Source organism: Saccostrea cucullata, unplaced genomic scaffold (genome assembly GCF_032062105.1).
Source record: "Saccostrea cucullata isolate Sc308-1 unplaced genomic scaffold, CSIRO_AGI_Scuc_v1 ctg8506, whole genome shotgun sequence".
Classification (NCBI taxonomy): domain Eukaryota; kingdom Metazoa; phylum Mollusca; class Bivalvia; order Ostreida; family Ostreidae; genus Saccostrea; species Saccostrea cuccullata.
In genome coordinates, this window is record NW_026935593.1 from 617 (window position 1) to 8,955 (window position 8,339).

At 34.5% G+C, this 8,339-nt stretch overlaps 1 long non-coding RNA gene across 2 annotated transcripts; it reads right to left on the reverse strand.

The window, feature by feature from the left end:
* Positions 1–5,430: 5,430 nt before the first annotated feature.
* Positions 5,431–7,820, reverse strand: LOC134243363 (uncharacterized). Of its 2 annotated transcripts, none has more exons than XR_009987015.1 (3): positions 7,708–7,820; positions 5,934–6,020; positions 5,431–5,564 (listed from the first exon to the last, which is right to left on the reverse strand). It is a non-coding gene; the product is annotated as an uncharacterized LOC134243363 (long non-coding RNA). The 2 variants fall into 2 exon arrangements; XR_009987016.1 differs by having other exon boundaries at positions 7,704–7,812.
* Between the last annotated feature and the right edge of the window lie 519 nt (positions 7,821–8,339).

The window sequence follows — 8,339 nt, forward strand, 5'->3', positions numbered from 1 at the left end:
ATAAAGAAACAGATGTTAATGTCTGTAATAGTACACAGCTGTGAATTAATGTCGGAAAACGTTTATTCTAAAAGAAAAATATTGTTACGTTTTGTTGATGAAAGTTTTTATATCATTTTCACTCTTTATTTTAGTTCCAGTGCTAATTTTTAAGCATTTAGTATTATGAAGTTTAAATTCATTATACATGTATAAAATATATTTTGTTATTGCTTGGAGTAATTTATTATGAAGTGATAATCTAGATATATTGTAATTTGTTAGGTTGTATCATTATAGCCAATTATGACCTTGGCCTTCATAGTGGTCCTATTTAAGCATATTCTTCGATATTTTTATTCACAAGTCACATATACAGTATATATTGCATCTTTATAATGTAAAAAATATTAAATGCACAATGTAGATATATTGTCAATCATATTCATGTATATTTTTTAAAATTCATTTTTAAGAAACACGTCATTAAGAGGCCGTGTCAGTAACCATTGAGATTTACATGGAAAGTCAAAAATTTTGAATTGGGCAAAAACCACCCTAAAATATTTGAACAACAACAAAAAACACATTTAAGACAAATTTTACAAATTTATTCATCATCATTGGTTTCCATGGCAACAAATGTGATTTGTATAGTAAATTCTCAATGAAACATTGTAAAATAATACAAATTTAGACATATTTAAATGCAGAGGGGGGAACAATTGGAAAGTCTTAATTTGTTTTCTTATACTGAAATAATGAAAGATGCATCAGAAGAAAATATTTGTATGTCTGTACGTATTATTAAAAATTTTGATATGGTTGCTATGGCAACCGAAAAATGACAAGGTTTTTCATGATGGGAATATCCATGGAAAATTAAGTTTTTCAAAAGTTGAATACTTAAAAACGCAACAACCGTAGATATTGTATGTCATACAAAGTTAAAGATATATCCCAATACTATGAAATAATAAAATAAAAATTGGTAGTCGGATGTCCCAATTTTTTTTTCAGAAATCAAAATTTGCATTTTTTCAAAACACTTTCAATGGATTTTCGCAAGTTTTGGCAATTTTTTTTTAATATTACAACAGATATTTAACAGTTAGATGCCATATCTACAGAAACATAGTACTTAGAAAAAACTCCATAAAATGTACGACTTTTTTACAAAACAGTAGGAAAAGTAATCTCCATAGCAACGGAATTTATACCCTAGCAACTGACTTGACTAGGATCGGCAAAACATGAAACATACACCCAGGAAATTAAAGCCTCTCAAGTGGAATATTTGGGTCATGGCATCCTGATCAACTGTCAACCCTGTTGTACTTACCCCATCATATAAGTAATAATAAGTACCATTGCTCTACAATGTCTAATAGTTATACAATATAGTCAGAATGTGGACCAAATACGCAAAAACTTGACCATATATGACATAACAAAAGCTGAAGTTATATGTCAAAATGACGCAATGTTCAACCCAAAGGGACTCCAATGCTGTCTACTGGCTAATTTACATTGCTGTACCATGTTTATTATTCAAGTTATAAACCTAAAAACAACTAGAACTGTCCAAACGGGACAAAATAACCCCCCCCCCCCGCTGGGTTTTTCAGAAGTTCTAAATCATGAATATTTTATGGATCGAAGAGAAGAGAGAAAAGCTAAAACATTTTAGTGCAAATGTAATTGCTCATTAATTTTTTTTATAAATGAAACGAAGGTGCAGCCTAAAAATAGACTAAATGTATGGATCACACATGAATTATGAATTTTTTTTTGTCAGTGACCTTGGACTTGCATAAATGACCTTGGTTTAAAGTCATGACAAGTTCTCAGGTCAAAGCAATGTTTGTGTAAAATGGGAACCTTCTAAGTTTATCCATAAGAAAGATATGGACCAGACATGAATTATAATTTTTTTACTGTCTGTGCCCTTGAACTTGGACAATTGACCTTGGGTCAAAGTCATGACACACCCTTATGTCATAAGTAATCTTTGTGTAAACAAGAAAGTATCCAAGTTTATCAATAAGAATGATATGGACCAGGCACAAATTATGAAGTTTTTCCTTTCAGTGACATTAAACTTACACAATGAACCTTGGGTCAAGGTCATGACACATCCTCAATACAATAAGCGATTTTTGTGTAAAACAGGAACTTACCAATTTTTCCATAAGGCAGATATGTACAAAACATGAATTATGAACTTGTTGCTTTTATAACCTTGAACTTGCATAGATAACATTGCATCAAGGTAATGATAAACCCTTAGGTTATAAGGAATCTTTATGTGAAATAGGAACTAACCAGTTTACCCATAAGCAATATATGGACCATGCACATATTAAGAAATTTTCCTTTCAGTGACCTTGAACTTAAATAAACTTTGCTGAAGGTCATAACACACCAGGTCATAAACCCTCTTTGTGTGAAGTAGTAGATTCAAGTTAATCCAAAATAAAGATATGTGCCAAACATGAATTTTACAATTTTTCTTTTAGTGACCTTGAACATGCACAGATGACCTTGGGTCAAGGTCATGACACACCCTTAGGTCATGAGGAATCTTTTTTTAAAATGGGAACTTACCAAGTTAATCCATAAGAAAGATTTGAAACGGACACAAATAATGAAATTTTTCTTCCAGTGACCTTGAACTTCCCCAAATGATCTTGAGTCAAGGTCATGACACACTCTTAGGTCATGAGCAATCTTTGTATGGAGTAGTAGATTCTAATGTTCCTCCGTAAGAAAGATATGGACCGTACATGTTTGCACAGCTAGACAGACGGACGGACGGATAGACAGACAGACAGACAAGCTGATTCCTATATACACCCCCCCAAACTTCGTTTACAGGGGGTATAATGAGAAGTCGTGTCTGTTAAACACAAGACGACCTTATACTTATTCAAATGAAAATAAACCTTAACATCAGCAAGGCTTGTGAAAATGTAGTTTACAGCAACTTTATATTTCAAGTTTTATCTTATTTTACTATCAAAGACCAATCAACTGGTCAAATATCAATGCTCACTAAAAGTATCACAGATATAAATGTAAAACAAGAGTTTTCCATTGAAAATGTGTGTCTCAGGAGTCAGGAATGACATATCAAATTGTGACAGACAGATAGATTGATGGTCAGCTAGTCAGACTGACAGACAATGGAGAAGTGATCCCTAGGAGTCCCCTTGCTATGCAGGCGACACAACTAGGCACCATTACAGCATATCTTGTACCTGATTCTGAGACTGAATTTTTTCTGAAGTGTACAGTCAAATATTTTACAGAAATATTTTGCTAGAAATAATAATATATCGTATAAGTGGAAATTTTAGCGAGATGCAAATTTAGCGATTTCTACCAAAGTCTGGTATTTTATTTTTAGCCAGAAGTAATTTTAGCGATTTTAAAATGTTTACAAAAGAAGCTATTACAAATAATAAGACATTAATTTTTAGCAATATTCAATTTTAGCGATGTCAGCACCCTCTCTAATAATGCCAAAATTAAATCCTCGCTAAAAATTCTACTTATACAGTATGTTCTTCAAAGTACATTTATGCACAGTAAACAAGAAGTATGACACATTTGATTTTAGATATTATCTATTTTAACCAACTAGAGCTAGAGCAGTATAATCCAAGTGTTGTCCACAGACAGATGGACAAACAAACAGGGTGATTCCTATATCCCCCTTCCAAAAACTTTGATATCAAAATCTTAAACTTAGTAAGAAAATGTTTTTTAGTTCACTGCTTTAAGAGCCATATCAGAAATCTGATTCAAATTGTTCATGTTCCCTTCAGCTGTCAAGTCATTTTCTTCACAGTCAGTGTTAGACCTCTGCCTTTTCACCAATGGCATCAAGATACATAATCAAGGTCTTCCTTCTATGTAATGGACTATCTTCATGCTCTTGAGAATCCTGGCATTCAGATGACTTTCACAAGGTGTTTGGAAAAGTTGTCGTCTGAAGTTGATTCCACCTACAAAAGAAAGATACAAAATCAATCCAACTAACAACTTCATTTAAAACAAGTTCATTTTGACACAAATAATACTCATGCTGAGACAGTGTTTCACAGCCCTGAGCCAAAGCTATTCACACCTTCAATGTCAAGGTCAAGGTAAACTTTGATGGAGTTTTCAGGTCTGTATTTCTATATGCCTCATGGAACAGCTTCATACTTGGCATACAATGCTCCTAATGATAAGGTGGTGTGCCATGACCCTAACTCAATGTCAAACTTCAATGCTAAGGTCACAGTAGACTTCAATGAAATTGTCTTATCTGAAATGCATTTCATACCTGCCTCAAAAGCACAGCTTACATGACACAAATGTGCCTCGTGATATCAGTCTTTAACAACCTTTGACAGAAGACCAGGTGAGCAATATGGGCCCATTTTAGGCTTCTTGTCTGGGTTTAAAATATGAAGTTCATAGGTCAAATGGATTTAAGTTTTTGAGTCACAATCCTTTCAAGTTTGAAGTTTCCAGGACATATAGCATTTGAGTTATCTCTCAACAAAGAAATGGATGAACAAAGTGATTACCGGTACTCTTTGAGGCTGGGCTCTTAAGAACAAGCTGATGCTCAAGGTAGTTCTAAACAAGTCAGGGCTCAACTCCAATATAAGGATAAAGTAGTACTTTCATATTCATACATCACTGTATATTAAAGTAATGTTACAGAGTTTATTATTTCTACATTCCACACATGAATTTACTTTCGACCGTGGACAGGTCGACGGTTGACAGTTGACACTTTCCTTGTGTTCTAGTGTCGACCGGGGACAGGTCGGTTGACAGTGACACAATCAGTTGACTTTCAAGTGACACTTTCCGTGTGTTGACCGGGGAAGTTCGACCAGGGACAGGTAGAGGACATCGACCGAGGACAGGTCGGGGACAGGTCGACGGTTGACAGTTGACACTTCCCTTGTATTTTAGTGTTGACTAGAGACAGGTTGACAGTTGACGCTTTCCATATGATCTACTATGGACTGGGGACACTGACCCTAAATACACAGCTATAAATGTGAAACTAATCACAGTTATTTACACAAGACTAACCCTAATCACAGCTTTTAATACGAGACTAACCCTAATTACAGACTAACCCTTAAACTTAATCACAGCTTTAAATACGAGACTAACAGTAATCACACTTACGAATGCGAGACTAACCCTAATCACAGTTATGTATGCGATATTACCAACTGTCTCTTTGACTGTCAACTGTCCCCTATCGACAGTAGAAATTGTTAAATGTCAAATGTCAACTGTCCCCAGTCGACTGTACCGTCCCCGGTTGACAGTAGAAATGGTTAAACAAGCGGTCGACAGTAGAAATGGATGCTGTCAAAAGTACCGAATCACTACTTTTATAAATAAACCTTGCGCATAGGGACTACATACCCTTATATTGGAGTTGACTCCAATTCAGTACATGTAAAAAATTCAGTACAACCCTCTATTTGTTCCATATGCTTGGAATCTGGTTGTACTTCATGGTTATTTGGTAGTTCACATAGCAGCTCATCATCATCATGATTCTCCTGAAAGTATTTCATATCTGTTTACAAATTTACAAGACCCTACTGCATATAGTTGCTGATTCTTTATAATAAACAAGCTGATGCTTAAAGTAATTTAAAGCAAGATAAGTTTGTGAAACAGTATGCCCCCAGCGTCAACAAATATAGAAAAGCTAGTTTTAGCAAAAAGATCAAGGTCTAAAGGTTACTGATGTTGGTGTAATCTAAAAGAACTTAATTAGTGGATTATGTATACCAAATATGATCTCACAGTTCAAAAGTCATGGTAAAGGTTAAAGCTGACAACAGATAGACAGAAAGGACAAACAAAAATATGTTCATGCTCTTTGGGCATAATAATTCAGTACATGTAAAAATTTCAATACAAACCTTTATTTGTTCCACATTAATTGGATCTGCTTGTACTTCATGGTTATTTGGTAGTTCACATTGCAACTGATCATCATCATGATTCTCCTGAAAATATTTTAGACCTGTTTACAAACTTACTTGAGCCTATAGCATATATAGTGACTGGGATATGATATATTAAGACATTAAACTGGACAAAGGGGATACTCCAATACTTGATATCGCGATTACTTAACTTAGTGGAACTCTTTCGCTATGGAGGTAGGGAACGTCTGTTGGCTTGGGACAAATGTGCTATTGAATACAATGCAAGATCGATCATTGTAGAATTTTTGAGGACAGATAAGTAAAAAAATCCTGGTGGAATACCGTCCTTAACAATCGCTGAACCAGCCTAATTAATTTTTGAGAGGAGCTAATCCTTCAATGTTACATTTTTTACGATATTTTTAACTAAGCAGGCTCTTCTCATTAAATTTTCATTGAAAATCATGGCATATTAAAGCTGATAAAATAATCTAAACTTTCCTTATTTGACAATCTACTATTTGGAAATCAATTCTTGGCAATGCATTGTACTTTCGGCATAAAATTGTTCAAATCATTCGATTGTCACTACTGTAAACAATGCCATTGTGCCCCTGTAATCTCGTGAGATTCGAGCTTTCTCGACTCCCCCCCCCCCCCCCCCCCCCCCCGCAAAAGAGTGGTAGTAAGTTAGATAACTGCGAGGTAATCGCGATATTACATATTTAGTCTCACATTTTCAGAATTATCGTATTCAGAAATTGTGCCCAACCTGATCAAAGGCTTCGGAGGAATAGCACCCCACCCACTCCTTACTTTTTTGGGAAGTCAAAATTTCCTGTAGCTAAAATCTATAAATCCTGGTTCCCCTCCCCTCCACTTTAAGGGTCAGGAGCAAATTTTGAAACCAGAATTGAGTCTGTTATCCTAGTTTCCCTTCCCCTTTTCAAATCAATATTAGCAACCTCAAGTTTTATCATCTTGTTTTAGTGTAGCTGCAGAACTGTAGCCCTCCGAAAAAATATATATTGATAGACCTGAGATAATGAGGTATAGCGGGTATGGCTATGAATTTTAAGAAATATTGTTTGAAATATTACTTATCAAAAGAACACTAATACGCAGACATGAGTAGAAATCTACCAATTTGACCTTATCAGTGATTGATGAATATGCTCTAAATAATAAAGTCTGAAATATCTGGCATTTTCCAGTTTTTTTTTTTTTTTAATATTTTCTGTGCCAGGAAAACGTCAGAACCAGCGCCATTACGAAAACTGGAAATTTCGCCATTTCCAGTCAGAGTTGATTTCCCATACTTGGGAACCGCATTAAATGCCGTTGTCACAATTTATCAATGGCACAATGCTTTTAGTACTTAACAATATTAATGAAAAGAAAATAATCACTCATCATTTGATTTCGATACAGGACTTGTATATTTTTTTTTTAATCTGTAAACGCACGAAATGAAAACAAATCTCGACAGTCAGAGAAAATGTTTCCATCGGATCATATATTTACAAACAAACCATAAAAACTATATTGGTAAGTACTAGAGGCATTGTACTGTTGATAAATTGTGAGTTTGACAAGTAATTGCAAGTATCGAAAATACACCCGAGAATGCCGCTGCTTGGTATTCCCAGTTTTCATAAAGGCGCCGGTTCTGGCGTTTTCCTCGCACGTAAAATATAGAAATAGTTCAAAAGCCAGGAAAACGTCAGATATTTCGGACTATAAATAGTACTTTTCAGTCACCTACAAACTCTTGATGCTGTCATGTCCTCTGTAACCGCACAAGACCTGCTTTATACATCTTTACATGGTGTTTTCCTTCTCCGACTTCTGCTGCAACAGCAACTTTCTGTTCTTTATCAGCAGGAGAGTTCCACAAAAGGGAGGTAATCGTTCACGCGTTTTCATATTTGTAGTACATTCTAAATCAAATTATTTGCTATAGAGTACCCAACTACCATTTTTTATTATTGGATTTATAACTTCAAAGCTCGTAGTTTCTATTGCATGTATGGTTATGATAGAGTTTGGTTGCGTTTTCGTGTAAAATATTTATAAAAATCATGTTGATTTTACAGCATTTGGTAGAAACAAAGCAAAGTAGGCCCCAAATGCTTTAAAATAAACATGGGAAAAATTAAATCTCCCATATATATTGAAATTAAGAAAAACATAGTTTGATTCTGTAATTAATTTTGACAGGGTTATCAATAATCAAATTTCACACTTTTCAAGCATTAAAATCACCGTTGCTATGGTAACAAGGAAGATGTGACCCAAATAACTCATGTTTGAAAGGACATTCATCTATACTTCCATGCACCCAAATATTAAAGCAAAATATTTTTTTTCACATTCCACTCACTTTATATACAATAC